Source organism: Lissotriton helveticus, chromosome 7 (assembly GCF_964261635.1).
Source record: "Lissotriton helveticus chromosome 7, aLisHel1.1, whole genome shotgun sequence".
Taxonomy (NCBI): Eukaryota; Metazoa; Chordata; class Amphibia; order Caudata; family Salamandridae; genus Lissotriton; species Lissotriton helveticus.
The window spans coordinates 1,477,879,697-1,477,898,633 of NC_136068.1; positions in this window are offsets into that span (position 1 = coordinate 1,477,879,697).

Consider the following 18,937-nt stretch of genomic DNA (forward strand, 5'->3'; position numbering starts at 1 on the left):
CGCTACGTATAAGGGTGGAAAATCAAGATATACCACCACGCCGCTTGCGTGCGTGTATGAGTTTTTTTTAAGAAGGTCTCCAAATAACTCTGGTGCAGTAGTATCAAGTGTTCCACTCCCCATTTGATTTTTTTGATTATATAGCCTGGAAGCTGAGTGGATCTACAAATTCTACCTCCCTCCTTTTGAATTTGAATTATTTAGAACTTGTCAGATACTGTATCAAATGATTTCCCTGAACTGAACAAAAGTGTATAGCAGACGTCATGTCTTGGCCTGAGATAAAAGAGTTAAATACACATACCATTCCTGCATTTTTACGTTTTGCTAACTGGGAAAGTTCACTAACTACACAGAGAAAACATTTGACACTATGCTTCGTAACGGGTCGTGCAATTTTTCAGTGACCTATTAGGGAGGATGGTTAGTGTGGCTGTTAGATACTAATGGATGCCATGCACGTTTCTGGGTGACACCTAAGGGTTTAAGATCAGAAGGCCTGACCCACATTACGCTCAGAAACAACTCTCGAGGGTGGTTACAACTTCCAGTGTTGTGAAGTTGTGCCTTGATTGGCTAAAAACCTCAACATTGTCCCAGGTGAAACAACACTTGTCCCTTTTTCTGATGAAGTAGGACTACAGGACTTTGTTTTACTTGGTCCTAGAAAGGAATGTCAAAAGTGTTTCTTGTATACAATATACAATGAAGTGTGGAAAGTTTTCCAGCAGGAAGCTGCTGAGAGACTCTTGAAATTAACAGGGCAAATCTATAAAGGGCTCTAGCAGTAGTTGATAATGGTATGACTACATTGTCTACTAGGATATACTCTCTGGGTAACATTGTATCATCTTCTAGACATCATACAGAACAACATGTCCTATTTACAACATGAGCAGTCCCAGTTTAGATAGATTATGTTATTAACCTGGACTCTGCAGACACTTTGTTCCAGTGGCCTAGCATTGCGACACCTTAATGCCACAAGCGTGTTTTTACCCTACAATCTTACAAAACAGCAAACCATCATGGCAAGGAAGGACGCAACGCACACTATGTTACACATAGACAAGTTCGATAAATTAACATTCACTGTTGCAGAAATACCTTCTGTGGATTGGATTATCCATGGGTTGTTTCTCTGCCAATCTCAAAATTCCACTTCTAACACTGTTTACAACAACATCAAGTAGGCAGATACAAAGCGCTAGAAGAAGTATATGTGCATGAGCAAATTTATCCTGCTATCAGAAGCGTTCTCCAACTGCTGTGATACGTCCAGCTTTCATATTACTCTTGAATGGGAGTTATTTGATGTGGCATGCAACCGGGCATTGCCTATCTGCTGACGGTTTCTACAAACTTGACCTGTTGCACACAAGTACTGTTACCACCTTTTTGCACAATTAGGGAGGTGACGCTTTGGCCTTCAATAAAGCTTTTCGAATGTGCACTTTGATGCTTTGGGCAGACTGACAGCCTTATTGTTCCAGCAGGATGTGGCCTTAACATCCGCAAAGGAAGCAATTGATCTTCAATTTGCAAGGCCTTCTGCTGAGATACAGTCGCTAATTCGCACTAATTTCCTAGTACATTTTGGGGGACTTGTGCACCGCATTTTGAACATGTCTAGCACCACAGGAGTGGTGGACTTAAGAAAATATGCTCTGGCTTGATTAGTACCTTCCAGACAATCTTCATAGTTATTCCGTCATTCATACAATCTGTGCTGAGAAGCATTTTTGGTGGTCTTCTGCTGGTCCTCTTCCTGACTGTTGGGACTTTGCTTTTACTTTTTCTGCTCGACAATGGATGTCCCATTCAGAGGCCAAATGGAACTTCCACTTCCATGTGTGCTCCTGTGCAGTGAACCCATGATACACTGTTTTGGCGCACCCTTGCTTCAGTAACAAAATGAACATTGGTTCTAGTCCTTTTGGCATGCATGGCTATGCAGCATGCAACCAGTATTTTGCTTTCTTATGTGCACCTTCAAGTGTGCCCTGGACATATGCCTAAAAAACATAACTGGTTCTAGCCTTGGACATTGACCTATTGGTGAGCTTGTTAACAGCCCACTTATACTGTTGTCACTTGAGATTGCCATTGCTTCTGAACGCATTCTACAAGCCCTCCTGGGATGCTTCTGCTCCTAGTGATTTGGATTCTGGATCAGTTTCTGTGGATACTGTACTGGTTGCTGAAGTGGATGTATGGACACATATTTGCTCGATGAATCTGATCCTAGGGGTGCCTCTGGGAATATCGTCTGCTGTTGCTGGGAACAGCAATGTATTTTCTACCTCTCAGAACACATAAACAATCTGGCAGTTTCAAGTTGTGGAGCTTTTTTTTTATTTGGCTGTCTTTTAATTGCAAAATAGATGTTTTAGTTTGTTTTAAATACAGCTTTTAATATTTTAATATTGCTGTTTATTATATATACGGAACCACTTCCTTGTTTTAGGAGAGGAGCACTCAGCTGACACTGCGAGGTCACTACATGCCGGAATTCCAGCTCAGCTGATTCCTGCTTACCAACACGGGGGATGTCCAGCTCTACACCAAGACAGACAGCCTGATGACACTTACCCACAGGTAATGGGGAGTTAGACCACCCGGGCAGGGATTTGGCAGATCACCCTCCCTTTGCAAAACTAGGTTAGGGAGCCCAAAACTAGGTAGGAGTACACTATACATAATACTTATATGCCTGCATATAATCACTGCCTTAGCACAATGGTAGAGATGTTCATCTTTTCACTATTCTTGTAATGCTAATCTGTTTCATTCTCTTGATTATTGCAGCACACTTATTTTACACAATAATCACAATGCTTCAATAAAAATTGAGACACCTTACTGAGTACTTCTTGTGTATTTCTTTAAGTATGCATAAGAGTCCAAACAAACAGGTTCTAGATCTGGCACCACGATTTCCTTGGGAGATCAGGGTAGTCATGTTCTAAGGTTGCACACACATTTGTTACCCTGTAAGGTTAGGGGTCTAGATGGTGCACTGTGGGCTAACAGGGATAAAGGCCCACATATCCCAAGTGTGTGCATGTAATCAGTATGGCACAATTCTGATGCTTATGTTGTCCAATAAATGCATAGTTTTAGCTAGGAGGTACAGGCCGTACAACAATGTCAGACTGTAGTCATCACCCGGTTCAATTAATTTTTTAAGAACACCATAAACAATTATTCAATGCCCTATTTCATGTCTGCCACCTAGCACGAACCGCACATGACGGTTCCAGATGCTCTACACCATTGGATCTGGTGGTACACTGATAAGACGGGTGCACAGAGCTTTTCAGCAACATGGTGACCACTATATGGCTTTTCTCCATACTAAGGGGCCGATTCCCATCCGGTAAAATATTCCGCCGTACGAGTCGTATTTGTATCCGATTCCGTACGAATTGAAAACTACCGTCCGACCTGCGAATTCCGATTCATTTCCGACGAATCCCGTACGAATATCAGCGAACCGTACGAACCACAGTCGGTGACCCGTACGAATAAGCATCGTGAATCCTACCGTACGATTGTTAATCAGGCCGTACAAACTCACTAGTACGATCCCGTACGAAAATCCTGTCCGCGATTCGTACGGGCCAAAGTCTTCGCGCATGAAGATTAATTCGTACGGGATCATTCACCTTCACAGCAAGCTGCATCAACACATACCACACGTGTACCCCTCGCTCAAGCCTAGGCGAACCCCCCCACCCGCCAACGGCCCGTATAAGTCAATCGCACGCACAAGTACGACACGCACACCCCCCCATCAAGCCTACGCGAACACCCCCACCCGCCAGTGGCCCGTGCAAGTCAATCGCACGCACAAGTACGACACGCACACCCCCCATCAAGCCTATGCGAACCCCCCCACCCACCAACGGCCCGTACAAGTCAATCGCATGCACAAGTACGACACGCACACCCCCATCAAGCCTATGCGAACCCCCCCACCCGCCAATGGCCCGTACAAGTCAATCGCACGCACAAGTACGACACGCACACCCCCCATCAAGCATACGCGAACACCCCCACCCGCCAACGGCCCGTACAAGTCAATCGCACGCACAAGTACGACACGCACCCCCCCATCAAGCCTACGCGAACCCCCCCCACCCGCCAACGGCGCGTACAAGTCAATCGCACGCACAAGTATGACACGCACACCCCCATCAAGCCTACGCGAACACCCCCACCCGCCAACAGCCCGTACAAGTGAATCGCACGCACAAGTACGACACGCACACCCCCATCAAGCCTACGCGAACACCCCCACCCGCCAACGGCCCGTACAAGTCAATCGCACGCACAAGTACGACATGCACACCCCCCCATCAAGCCTACGCGAACACCCCCACCCGCCAACGGCCCGTACAAGTCAATCGCACGCACAAGTACGACACGCACACCCCCCATCAAGCCTTCGTGAACCCCCCCACCCGCCAACGGCACGTACAAGTCAATCGCACGCACAAGTACGACACGCACACCCCCCCATCAAGCATACGCGAACACCCCCACCTGCCAACGGCCCGTACAAGTCAATCGCATGCACAAGTACGACACGCACACCCCCCATCAAGCCTACGCGAACACCCCCACCCGCCAACGGCCCGTACAAGTCAATCGCGCGCACAAGTATGACACGCACACCCCCCATAAAGCCTACGCGAACCCCCCACCCGCCAACGGCCCGTACACATCAATCGCACGCACAAGTACGACACGCACACCCCCCCTATCAAGCCTACGCGAACCCCCCCACCCGCCAACGGCCCGTACAAGTCAATCGCACGCACAAGTACGACACGCACACCTCCCCATCAAGCATACGCGAACACCCCCACCCGCGAACAGCCCGTACAAGTCAATCGCACGCACAAGTATGACACGCACACCCCCCATCAAGCCTACGCGAACACCCCCACCCGCCAACAGCCCGTACAAGTGAATCGCACACACAAGTACGACACGCACACCCCCATCAAGCCTACGCGAACACCCCCACCCGCCAACGGCCCGTACAAGTCAATCGCACGCACAAGTACGACATGCACACCCCCCCATCAAGCCTACGCGAACACCCCCACCCGCCAACGGCCCGTACAAGTCAATCGCACGCACAAGTACGACATGCACACCCCCCATCAAGCCTACGCGAACCCCCCCACCCGCCAACGGCACGTACAAGTCAATCACACGCACAAGTACGACACGCACACCCCCCCATCAAGCATACGCGAACACCCCCACCCGCCAACGGCCCGTACAAGTCAATCGCATGCACAAGTACGACACACACCCCCCCCATCAAGCATACGCGAACACCCCCACCCGCCAACGGCCCGTACAAGTCAATCGCACGCACAAGTACGACACGCATACCCCCCATCAAGCCTACGCGAACCCCCCACCCGCCAACGGCCCGTACACATCAATCGCACGCACAAGTACGACACGCACACCCCCCCATCAAGCCTACGCGAACACCCCCACCCGCCAACGGCCCATACAAGTCAATTGCACGCACAAGTATGACACGCACACCCCCCCATCAAGCCTACGCGAACACCTCCACCTGCCAACGGCCCGTACAAGTCAATCACACGCACAAGTACGACACGCACACCCCCCATCAAGCCTACGAGAACACCCCCACCCACCAACGGCCCGTACAAGTCAATCGCATGCACAAGTACGACACGCACACACCCCCATCAAGCCTACGTGAACACCCCACCCGCCAACGGCCCGTACAAGTCAATCGCACGCACAAGTACGACACGCACACACCCCCATCAAGCCTACGCGAACACCCCCACCCGCCAACGGCCCGTACAAGTCAATCGCACGCACAAGTACGACACGCACACCCCCCATCAAGCCTACGCGAACACCCCCACCCGCCAACGGCCCGTACAAGTCAATCGCACGCACAAGTACGACACGCACACATAACGCCAACACCTAAACCAGCACAAGGACTTTGCTAACGAGTCGCACAACAACACTGAACATGTCTCCCGTGTACACACCATTGAGAATCAATGTCCTGGTCACAACTAAACAGCCAAACAGAGGTCAACACTAACACCCACCCCTTATAACACACACACCACCAATTCAAATTAAGCCACACCCACTATTTGACCAATAAAAGGGTCCACACATACAACCCATCATCCTTTGCAACATACCCATTCTTGCGAAGACACAGACATCTCCCCAACAATTGCAGCCACACACCTTCACACATACACCCTATCTCATCTACACCCACACCACCCCCTTCACAATCAGACCCACACACCCTCATCCATACACTCCATCACCCCCTCAATCACATACACCCCACACCATGAGCACACCCAAGAATCCAAAGTTCACTAACCCGGAGAATGAGATACTTACAGATGAAATCATCAGAGTCGAGCCACAGCTGTTTGGCGCATTGGTCAGACAGACCAGCATGGCAGAAAAAACACGCCTGTGGGAGAGGATCGTAGACCGGGTCAATGCTGTTGCACCCATCATGCGCACCAGGGGGGAATGCCAGTCCAGGTAGTATGATCTGCGGAGGATGGTGAAGAAGAAAATGGACCAGGACTATGCCTCTGCACACCACACTGAAGGCGGTGGTCCCCGCAGACCTCCTGTATACCATCCCTGGGAGGAGAAAGTCATGGCCCAGCTGCCACCGGTGGGAGTACACGGAATTGAAGGAGCCGTTGAGTCTGGTGAGTGTACAAAAAACACATGTTACATGGGTGGACTTACAACAGTGCCCAGCAGCATGGGGTGGATGGCCATGAGTCCCAGGAGTACACAACCAAATGGGGGTAGTTGCAAGGGGGAGGCACAAAGGGTGGAAGGTGTAGGGTAAGAGGCTGCTCCCATCCCATATGTCCCAGGGACATACCCAAGCACCATGCCCAATGCACAGGGATAGGGAAATATCACACAAGATAGTAGACCACAGCTCATAAACTATTTCATGTTGCTGATACAACTTTCGGAGATGCATCATTTTGGGACATAGTAAGGCAGTGTAGCAAGCGAGCGAGCACAAACAACATGTCTCCCTCCCTCCCTCTGCCTCCCCCATCCCTGTCTCCATCCCTCTGTTGCCCTCCTCCCTCTGTCTCCCTCCCTCCCTCTGTCTCCCTCCATCCCTGTCGCCCTCTCTCTCTGTCTCCCTCTGCCTTTGTCTCCCTCCCTCTGTCTCCCTCCATCCCTCTGACTCCCTCCATCCCTCTGTCTCTCTCCATCCCTCTGACTCCCTCCATCCCTGTCTCCATCCCTCTGTTGCCCTCCTCCCTCCCTCTGACTCCCTCCATCCCTGTCTCCATCCCTCTGTTGCCCTCCTCCCTCCCTCTGTCTCCCTCCCTCACTCTGTGCCCCTCCCTCCCTCTGTATCCATCCCTCAGTGTTCCTCCCTCTGTCACCTCACCCCAGCTCCCTGGGCACACACACAGTTGCACCCAAGCACTGCACAGGCCTCATAAAGACCATAGAGCAGAGTGTTTAGGGATGTCTCCTAATTACCAGCAGTCATCTACTAAGTGCCTGCAACACACCCACCATTTGCATGCGACACTGTACTGTGTCAGGACACACAGTTGGAAAGCTCTGTAGTACACATTGGGAACAGGTGTAGGCAGCACAAGTCCCTCCTGTGATCATTGCAAACACAAACACCAGAACAAGGTCACACATCCAGTGCAGGAACACACAACCACGATTGTGCCAGCATGCTACATGAGGGGACTACCAAATCATGAAGGATGGACTCTTGCAAATCACACGCAAACTACTAGCATGGCCTGTCATACACCCCCCTTACAGAAACTCATCCCCTGGGGACAGGCAATGGAGTGCAACACTGTCACAATTGTCATGTCCCACAACTAAACACTCACTCATATGAATACGCATACAACTTTTACATGCACATTGCAGATGCTCCTGTCCATTGTGCCTCTCACAAAATGCACGTGTCCATTTCATGAACGTTGTGGATGCGCTTAAGTACCAACATGGACATGGGTATTGACAAGGTGATGCGTCTTTGAGAAGTGCCACGTTCCAAAGCCATGATCTAGAAGTGTGTGTACAGGTCCAGGGGTGTTGGCATTGTTTGGCCATCACGGAATAGCAACACCTATCCAAAGTAGAAGAATGTATCCCAAAAAATTATGCCCTGTCTCTTACATGGACATGCTGTATCTAAACTCTGTGCATGCTTGACGCAGACATAAGGATTTACACCGAATGCGTGAACCCGAGCACTGCTGTATATGTGTTGTCCCGGCAAGACAAGACACAGCAATGGCTGTGTCAGTCATTGTCAAGAGAATGGAAGAAGGAAAATACCCCAGAGTACATGTCAATTTACTACCACTACATACACAACTGAACAATGACAACAATGTAAAGCTTGTGGAACTGTGATGGTGATAATGGCTAAATAATTAAGATGTCAATTGATAGTGCATTAACAGTGTCTGTCTCTCCCACACACAGGGCAACGTGTGGAGCCCCCCCAACCAGGGGGGAGAAGGATCCCAGTCCCAGGCTCAGCAGGACCCTGACCCCACCGACAGCGACGCCACTCAACGCACTGTGGATGACCCCAACCAACCTGGCTCCTCTGGATCCCAAACCCCTGCAGCAACTGTAACAGCGACATCTGTGCCAACCACCGGAACCATTCCCACCACATCCCAGCAGACAGGTCAGAGCCCTGCCCATGATCCACCAGAGAGCCTATCTGAAAATGAGGGACACCCTTTGTCGGGCGCCCCTGAGATGGCAGACAACCTCCACCCTGCCAGCACTCAGGGGGCCCGTCGATCAGATGTGCCCACAAGCGCAGGCCGTGCTCGTGTGGGTCAGGGTGGTGGGAGTGGCGCAAGGCGGAGGCGAGATTCTGGCCAGTCAGCTGCAGGGCCCGGTATGCCTGAACTGACTAACATCCTGAAGGCATACCGGCGGGACACCAGGGAGGTAAGCCAGCTAGCGGTGGCCCTCAACCAGGTGAAAGAACAGCAGGCAGAGCAAATAGCCAGGCAAGACCAACATTATGGACGGTTGGAGGCAAGTCTGGCTCAGCTCTTGACGGTGCATCGGGAAATGAGCCAATCGCTACATCAGACTGCTGCCAACATGCAGCATCCTCCCTGTGTCACCAGGCCAGCTACATCTAGGCAAAGTGCAACATCAGCCACAGGGAGGGATGAGGAGGAGGAGGAACTGTCTGACGTAGCTTCCCATGCATCGTCCATGCCTGCACGTGAGGGTCCCCCAAGGAAGGTGGGTCGTCCTCGGCTAAGACGTTGAGTGGCAGTGGGCCATGCCCAACTCCCAGGACACCGAACCTGGCATATTGCCCTTGGGTGCAACAACATCACCTATGAGACTCTCCCACATGGACTTGCTGGTCACAGTCTGCCCAATGATGCCAACCACTGTGGCCTGGACTCTGTTGACTCAAACTGTAAGGCATCTCATCTCCAGCAGTGAACTTTGGATTCCCCCATTCTGTACAGCACATATTCACGTTTCCTGCACATCATCACCCAATAAATATTCTAAACATCATACGCATTTGGTGACTTATCTTGTACCCACAGTATAAAATGATATGTGTCTGCAAATGTATGAAATACAAGGCTATTCAACAAACTGCAGCCATCCACACACTTGGATCTGAGTCCGGGTGAGGACACACATTGGTCACAAATTCCTAACAACTAGATACATGGATGGAAAGACACACCTGTGAGGGATAGTAAATGCTGGAGGGGGGTTAGGATCACAAAACTGCAATAACAGCTAGGCCCAGGAGAGTAACTTTGATGTGTATAGATCAGTGTGACAAAACTAGTTGTCCACGTAGGGAGTACCTACATCTGTGTCATCAGGTATGTGAACTATCATCAGCATGATGCTGTACTGTTGATGTGATGAATGGCGCACAGGACAAGGGTGGCAGGACAGACTGTGGGCAATGGGCTGTAGCACTCTATCCAAGCTCACCTGATGAGGTGACCTCCCCCGATGGAGCTACAAGTACTATACTCCTGTGATGGGTGCAACGCATCCAGAACAACTACCCACGTCTGACAATTATCTACACCAGAACGTCCAAATCACCCCACACCCAAGAGACGTGGTCATGGTTTGTGTCCCCTGTGGCTACTTGACTGACTGTGACGGCTATGTTGAAGTGGTGTGACCAGGTCGTGTACTGCCACGTGACTGTAAGGAAGCCAATGTTTCCTGCTGTGGTGTTGACAAGGTAACACTGTACAATATTGTGCCTATGGAAGGTGTGTGTGTGCTGTACAAGGCACATGACCTGGTGGTACGTAGACACAATGTCATGTGGCTCAGCATAGTCTTGTCAGTATGTGTTGCACACACAGGCATAGAAGCTGTAATGGCTAAGTTTGAGGCATCGTGATACCAGGAGGATGATTGTCTGGTGTTCTCTGTGTGTAGGGTGGCTGGAGCATGCTCTACAAATGGATGGAAGGATGGGTATCCAGTAGGCGTGTGTGGTCCTGGATAGTGTGCGCTGCATTGTGGCTGTGTATGCAGCACCAGGAATGAGAGAAGACATGACGGCAGGAGGGGTATGACAACTAGCAAAACAAGCACATACCACAAGGGCATTGGCAAGCCACAAAGTGACATGTGCATGTGAATTCAGGAGTGTCTGCTTCACTCAGGGTCACAGCAAATAATATGGCACAGTAATCACCAAAGATCACGGTCACGGGATCAGGCCCCTTAGGGACAAGTGGGGCACAGGACACACAGCGTCAGTAGGTGTAGACTACAGCTAGTGTGTTCCAAGCTAACCAGCAGCTACACAGCCATCTACCCAACACACAATATAGTATTTTAGCCTTAACCAACACCATGCATATAGTCACTCTACACGTAAACACATAACAAGCATGAGCTTACTTCATGCCATATAGTATACATGCACATAAGTAGGACATGTGTGTTGACATCAAGGAGGCACAATATTCAGTCGAAATCACACGTCATGCACAACATGATGATTTACCTTGTGAGCCCATGAAGCATTATCAAACATACATGGTCATTGGCATTGGCAAGAAGACGAAAAAAGTCTATGAATGATGTCACCTGTAATGCAGCAGAATGATTTGCTACAAGCCTGCCAGGGACTGGCCTTACCTTTCTTCATCAGAGTGGTGTGATGCTCAAAGGGTTCCACCTCCAAATAGCCCCTTGGTCTGAGTACAAATGACAGACACAAAAGGGTGATCAGGCGAGGGAAGGAGAGGATGGGAACTGCAGGGAGGGAGACCTGAAACAGAGGCAAATAACCATTAGGAGTAGTTTTTCAATCACTGACACTAAAAATACCTCATGAGATACACTGTACCAGTCACACCTGTGAAGTGTTACGACTGTAGCCAATTAGAGATCAATCATAATGCTATCACATGAGATCCGATGCTGTAACACGGACACATGAAACCTAGGACAGTCTGTCATCTATTTGAGTCTTGTGTAACGCTCACAAGTCAGCTACCATGCAATGAGATCTATGTGGACAAAAAATATTTCACTGTCTCTGATGATGTGGACCCTACAAACAAATTAAAACATATGGCAATGCTACTTACGCAAAGTGTAATATCTGTATTTGATTATGTGTACCCGTAAGGGCCATGTAGGCAAACTTGACAACACCCACAACAGCTGTAAGAATCACATATGATGAGGAAGCTAATGACCTACATGCAATGAAGGCACTCTGTAGCCAGTCTTTTGCTCTATCAACTTAGCATCACTATGCTAAACATGACAAGCAGGTTGAAAATATCTCAACAGCAAGTGATGTTGATCCAAGCCACATAATGATACCCTACCATTGCACAGAAATGCTGCACGGGACAAGAGATTCATGTGAATGACCGCATTTCACTGGTGCAACACAATAATTCACATATGCATCAGCCCAACATTGTCATGTCTAATGCTAAACATACATGGCATCATGTGAATTAAAACAGAACTGCTACTCACTGTGAAGGCTGGCGTTGCAGAATTCTCAACCTGCACTGAGGTAACTACATGACAGTGACATGACATATTGCAACAAGGGGCAATGCAGCCAGGCGAACAGAATCACAGGACAGTTGTCTAAACATGTGGAACATACACTGGGCCACACCTAAACGACATGGTTTTATTGTAAACAAAGTGGACTGGCCCACAAGGTGGAGGTGAAGAACCAGACACATTCTAATGCACACAGTGAGGCAGCAATCCCCCACAGAGTCCGTGGTTGTGACCTCTAACACAATGTCAAACCATGGTATATGCAATGTTGCAGTGTCAATGTCTACACACATTGATGCATTCACCTGAGTCTAAACCTACAACAGATGACTGTCAGATGGGGTGACTATCCTGTCATGGGAGTGGGCATACATGTAATAAGAAACATTATGTTGTTGCATGTATGCATGGTCTCACTACATGCGCATGAACATGTACCACACATTTGAAACCATACCAACGCTAAACAGCCTCATATGAGTCCTTACCCAAAATGACTTCTCAACATTTCCATGCATGCTCCGTTGATTCGGCTGACGTTGCAATCATAATGAGCAATAGCAGGCTGACCACGATGACCCCAACGGACAACATGCAGGGCGACCTGGGGATGAGAGGCACACAAGGGGTCAAGTTCCGTATAATGTCATTCTGACATTGTCCTGTTGAATAGCCTGATGTTGTAGTACACCTGTACATTACAAGTACACACATAGCACGTATGTGTGTTGCATTACATCTGCACCTGTGTGACACTGCACAACAAACATCCAAGTGACATTGCATGCAGTCAGTTGTATACACAGCATGCTACCCATCCAACTCTATAGTACATGTTTAACCAAAAAGTACCTATGACTCAACATTATGAAAAGAAGTTGCGGATGAGGTGACTCCGGATATCATCTTCATCCTCCTCGTCACTGGCATCCTGGGCAAGGCCTTCATCCTCAATGGGCGGATGTTCCAGCTCATCAGGATCAAGGTAGAGTGGCACGTCCTTCTCCACTGCCATGTTGTGTAGCATGCAGCACACGGTGAAGATGTCACACACCTTGCGTGGGGTGTATTGGAGGGCTCCGCCTGTCTTGTCCAGGCACCTGAACCGGCTCTTCAGGAGTCCAAATGTTCGCCCGATCACCCGCCTGGTCTTCCCATGAGCATTGTTGTACCGCTGGTCTGCAGCTGTCCTGGGGTTGCGTAGCGGAGTCATTAGCCACGGCATGTTTGGATATCCTGCGTCTCCTGCAAATTGATATCATGGAAATTAGTATGTAATATGATGCAGTCCATGAACAATTGACATACTGACATACATAGCTGACAGAGTTTACCCACCAACAAGACATGCCCGGTGGTTGTGCAGCTGCAGCATCATCTGTGGTACCCTGCTACGCCTCATGATGAAAGCATCGTGGCACGATCCTGGAAAATGTGCAGAAACATGTGAGATAATCATATTGGCAAGACACACCACCAGGGCATTTATCGAGTGGTAGTGTTTCCTGTTGCGGTACGCTTGCTCCTGTGCCTGTGGTGGCACCAGAGTAACATGTGTACCATCAATTGCACCAATTACATGTGGCATGCGTCCCAGGGCATAGAATTCCCCCTTGACATGTGTCAACTGTTCTGGAGTAGGGAATGTAATGAATTCATCGATGAGCAGCAACATAGATGCCAATACATCGGACAATACACGGCTGAACATTGTCTGAGACATCCCTCCCACATCAGCTATGGTAAATTGGAACGTACCTGTGGCAAAGAAATGTAGGGCTGCCATCACCTTTACCATGGGTGTCAGCGCAGTTGGATGCCTATGTCGTGGTTGCAGGTGTACCTCCAGCCTGTCCGTCAGGTCCTTGATCAACTGTCTGCCGAAGCGGTAACGCCGTATGCAATTACGTTCCCTCATGGCTTCCAAGTCTGGCAACGGCCTTTCCAGAGGGGGTGCCCTGCAAACCATAATTAGTAGAAAATGTGTACAACTGTCAGACAAAGACAATAACAATGTACATGGCACAAGCAACACTGCTTCAACAAATCTATGTATCATGTCAGTGACACACGTCACGTAAATTGCATGAGGAGGTTGCCATCATTTGCACAGATCAGACCTATTCCTATTGCGGTGTGATATTTCCACCACTATTACATGGACATCATCAGACAGCATAAATGTGAGATTTGTGACAAATGGTCTGTGATGCCAGCACACATATGAGCGGTTATTTTGCACAAGTGGCATGGTGTGCGTACATTAGAAACCCTGTCATCACGGCAAGGACCCAACATAGATGCTCCTACAGCAGATATACTGAACAGTATGAACTAGTTACTCACCTTTTGTAACGAAATATCTGTAAAGAACAGTAGTTAGTACCATATTCCTAACTTGGAATACATACAAGGCTTTGCAACTAATTGCCTCCGTGGATGCCATCGCTCTGCCCAGTGAGTCGGTGCTATCCAGCCCACACCGGATCGAATACCGTGTCGCAGATCGGCATTCTACAAGGGCTTGGCCAAGTATTGCCCGTACCTACAACCCGCACTCTGGCATCAGTTCCACAACCGTGTCCCACAGAGAGTGTGTGTAGCGGAAAAAGAGGCATGTGATGTTGGAAGACATCAGTCCCAGACTCAGGGAGGATGATACCATCTTTCCGTACTGCTCATACCTCTTGGATACCCTGTCCAGCGGAGCAAACGGGAAAGCGGTATGTCATTTGGAGGCCTGGATGCCCATGCTCTCTGGGGTGGGGTGGGAGGACAGGAAACATGGGTCATCCAGGGAGGGGTGTGGGCGTCTGGCAACGTGCCTATCTACAGCCAAACCTGCAGCGGGCCTGGGCATGGTGGCAAATATAGCATCAGTCAATTCCTCATGAAATGGCTGCAGAGGCTCTGCAGAGCTTGACTGCAGTTTAAGGAGCTCAGTGAGGAGGTTGCTCCTCACGGCCGCAAAGGGGAGATGAAGGGGCAAGGCTTCGGCTGCCCATGTAAACACAACACTGTACGTTGCCCGCTCATACTTCCTGGTTCGAGAGACGCGGTCTATTTACGTTCGGACGTAGCGTGGAGCGTCATCCGACTTCAATTCGTATGGACTTTCGATTTGTACAGAGTTTTTTACGAGGCGTACGGAGTGACGCTTTTGGTTGAGATCGTACTTGCTGGGTCGTACGGGGACGCATACGGGTACGATTCGTACGGGGAAAACGCTCCGAACGGCAATTCGGAGCGCTTTTTACCGGATCGGAATCGACGCCTAAGTGTGAGACTGACATGGCCAAACATGAACAGCGTACTAGACTAAAATATTGAACTATACCCACAAAGTATCCCACATCTCCCGTTTTAACTATATTTAATATTCTGAACTGAGCCGACCTTACACCTACCCAAATTAACAAAATATACCTTAGAGTTACAGCTGCCTGTCCTCGTTGTATGTAATTAGATGCTGATTTGCTTCATATGCTTTGGTTATGCCCCACACTCCTTTCACACTGGCAGAGAGTTCTTGAGGTGCTATCAGCCACGATGGGCAGTGTACTAACTAATTCCCCAGAAGTGGTCCTATTGAGCAAATGCCCCCAACTTAAGTTCGAGATACCCTACAAGTTTCTTGAACTTGCTCCTGACTCTTCTTCCAGCAATATGCAATATTACACTGCTGTGGAAGGGTTCACTTCCTCCAGTTATCGTAAGTTGTACCAACACTCTCTTGGCTTCAATCTGAGGGCACCCTGTTATACAGGGAATAATACCAGTCTGATAAACTATTTTATTGCACAGGCGTGGAATATTTTGGTGAGGGCTGCACCACGGATGATACTATTCCCTCCTAATCTATCCTGACACATCTAATCTTGTTTTCTATACATTAGTTGTTCTTGCCATATCTAGACAACTACTCAAGGCAGTTGTTTAAGGGTGCCTATTTCCAACATGCTAACACGATTTCTCCTTTAGAACATTTTCTTCTAAGATCCGCTTCCCTATGCTGATAGTTAAAGCAACAACAACTGGGCAGGGGTGTGGGGAGGGAGTTTATTGTTAGTAAATTTGTTAAACAGAAACATTTAAAAGCTGTATGCTAACTCTTCATAAATAGCCCAGCACTGTTCCTTTGTAATTGTACCGTGGAATCTATGTCTACATACCTGGCTACTATCATACAATGTCACCTCTTTTGTCATACAACTAGAAAATCTTTTTTTAAAACATATGGTAGTGTTTCTGTTTAGGGTATAAGATCACAACATTACATTGACATTTATTTGAAGACAAAGTTTCTAAACATGAACTTTAAAACATTCATTAACTATCCCTCTTGAAAACACCAGGAGTGGACAAAGTGAACCAAGTATCTGGTGTCCCCTACATCATACCAATTGGTATTGTTATGGATGGTGGAACATTCCAGGATAATGAAACATACAAGTGATTTATTTTTTTACACAGCCCATCTTAAACTGAATACCTTGAACGTGCTCTCAAATGCCACTATCAGGTAAATTAGACACATGAAGTAAATTGATTTGACTAAGATCACACAACTTAGCCATTCAGGAAATCCGGGATTTGAACCCAGCCTTCCTGGTCACATATAGTGCACTTAAATCGCTGACTATATTAATTTATTTTTCTCAAGCCTCTATAAAACCAGAATACAGTATATTGCACAATTCTGTAAGATGAATAGTATATTGTGTTGAATAAATACAGATCATAGGTTAATCTGACACAATATCTAAAAACAAAAAGGTCGTAATGAAGGTAAGGGAAGGCAGGACACCAATGCTATTATCACTGATGTTTTAGAAATGATATAGCTATTCTAGAGGTGGGCGGGCCACTGAGAGCCTGAGCCAGTCTCAAGCTTGAAGCCTGACTCAGCTTAAAGTCCTGTTGAAACCTTGAGCCCATAGCGAGATGAGTTTTCATGTGGCTTCTGCCTGCCTCCTTCCCTCTACCCAGGACGTGGTGTTAGGACCAAGGCTACTGACTTTGGAACTGGGGAACCAGGTTTGAGTCTCCACATCAGCTCAACATCATGTGATTCTGGGTAAACCACTTAATCACCCAATGCCTCTAAATAATGAATGTGACCTTGTTTAATGTAAGAGGTGCTCATGTGAAGTGTTCCAATACCTTTAGGACAAGTTCACACTATATAAAAAGTGCATAACACAGAAGAAATCCTTAACTTAAGGAAAGAAAAATATAATTTCCTCGCTGATTTGTACAGAGTTAAATTAAGTAAATGGGATTAAATCTCGGTTTCCCTGATTAAATTGTGTGATATTACGCAAATATTTTACTTCACCAAAACTCTATTGCTTCATTAATTCGTATGAAAGCACTCTCAACTAAGGGAGATCCGAATGCCGGTTGTACAAAAACCTGTTGTATTGGATTCATTAGACTTTAATGCAACATAATAATGTCTATGCTTCGTATGATAAAAAAATTAATTTCTCTTGAATGTTATCATATTATCTTATATTTGTTATATCATTTACATAACAAACACTTCCCAGCTTGGATTGTGCACTATCAGGGCTTGGCTCTAAGATCCGAGCCAGACCCTTGGCGCAGCTCTACTATTTTGAATTTGTTGGCTCCCCTACTTCGAAGCTATTCAGTGCATAAAAAGAGTATGGACACTGCCCTTGAGATGGTGTCAGTGAGCGCAGAGGCAGAATCAAAGGCGTGGCTAAAAAGAGCACAATGTTGTGTAAATATTATTTTGATCTCTCACTGTCAGGTTACTACATATATAATAATGCACACCTTAAATTAAAGTTAAACTAATCGATGGGAAATGCACTATTATATGGTATGAACCTTCGATTGGTTAATGTGATCACTACAGCTGTCTATGTGTGCAAACAGAGACCCTTACAATTGATTCCTGTTTGGTGCAGCAGGTAAGAGTGACTTGTATGTTTAGTTCTAGGAGATCCCTGCAAGCACTATGAATGTTTAAGTCATTATTTTAAATGTGCAATACAGATAGTGTAATATAGGCTGCCTCTAAATGCACATATACATTTAGGTTAAATATATAAAGAGATTCTAAACAACAGATCTCAGTAATATAATTATTATACCTCACATTTTTTTACACCTGTCCATTAAAAACACACTCTTCATATCTCAGCTTGGAAAACCCCTTACAGTACCCTCTCAAAAATAAAATATATTGACATCAGAAATCTTCATAGGACTCCACCAGTTAACGCCTCCCAAGCAGCCTTTACATTTGTCGATTAACCAATTGCATATATTTGCATTTCTTTGGGGAAAGACACACCACGACAAGAAGGCTTATTACTTTTTAGCTGTCTGTCCTTCTCTCCGGAATGAGACACAGGAGACTCCCTCCCTTCCACTTCACCTGGGGAATCTCAATTGTGGGATTTAAATGTTGTACTTTAGCTGAAAGGGTAAAATTACAGACAAATGCTCCTCAATACATCAATCACAAACAAATGACGTTAGGGCTAATTTATGTACAGTCCTTGAAAATGACGTACATGTGGTCACCCTATTGGCAAAACTCTAGCATAGAGTGCTACATCTAATAGAGTGCAGGCTCAGATTTTCTGCATTCTCTGTGAAGAGTTGGAGGTATCTTCTGAGTCTTTGGACATTCTTGATGTCTAAAAAATATTCTATGAACGGCTCTACGTTCCTGGACTGCATATTGATATTGTAGATATATCATCCTATGTGGGCCAGGTAGCACTGGTGGGAGTGGATTGTGAAGCTAGGGAGTTGTTGAACT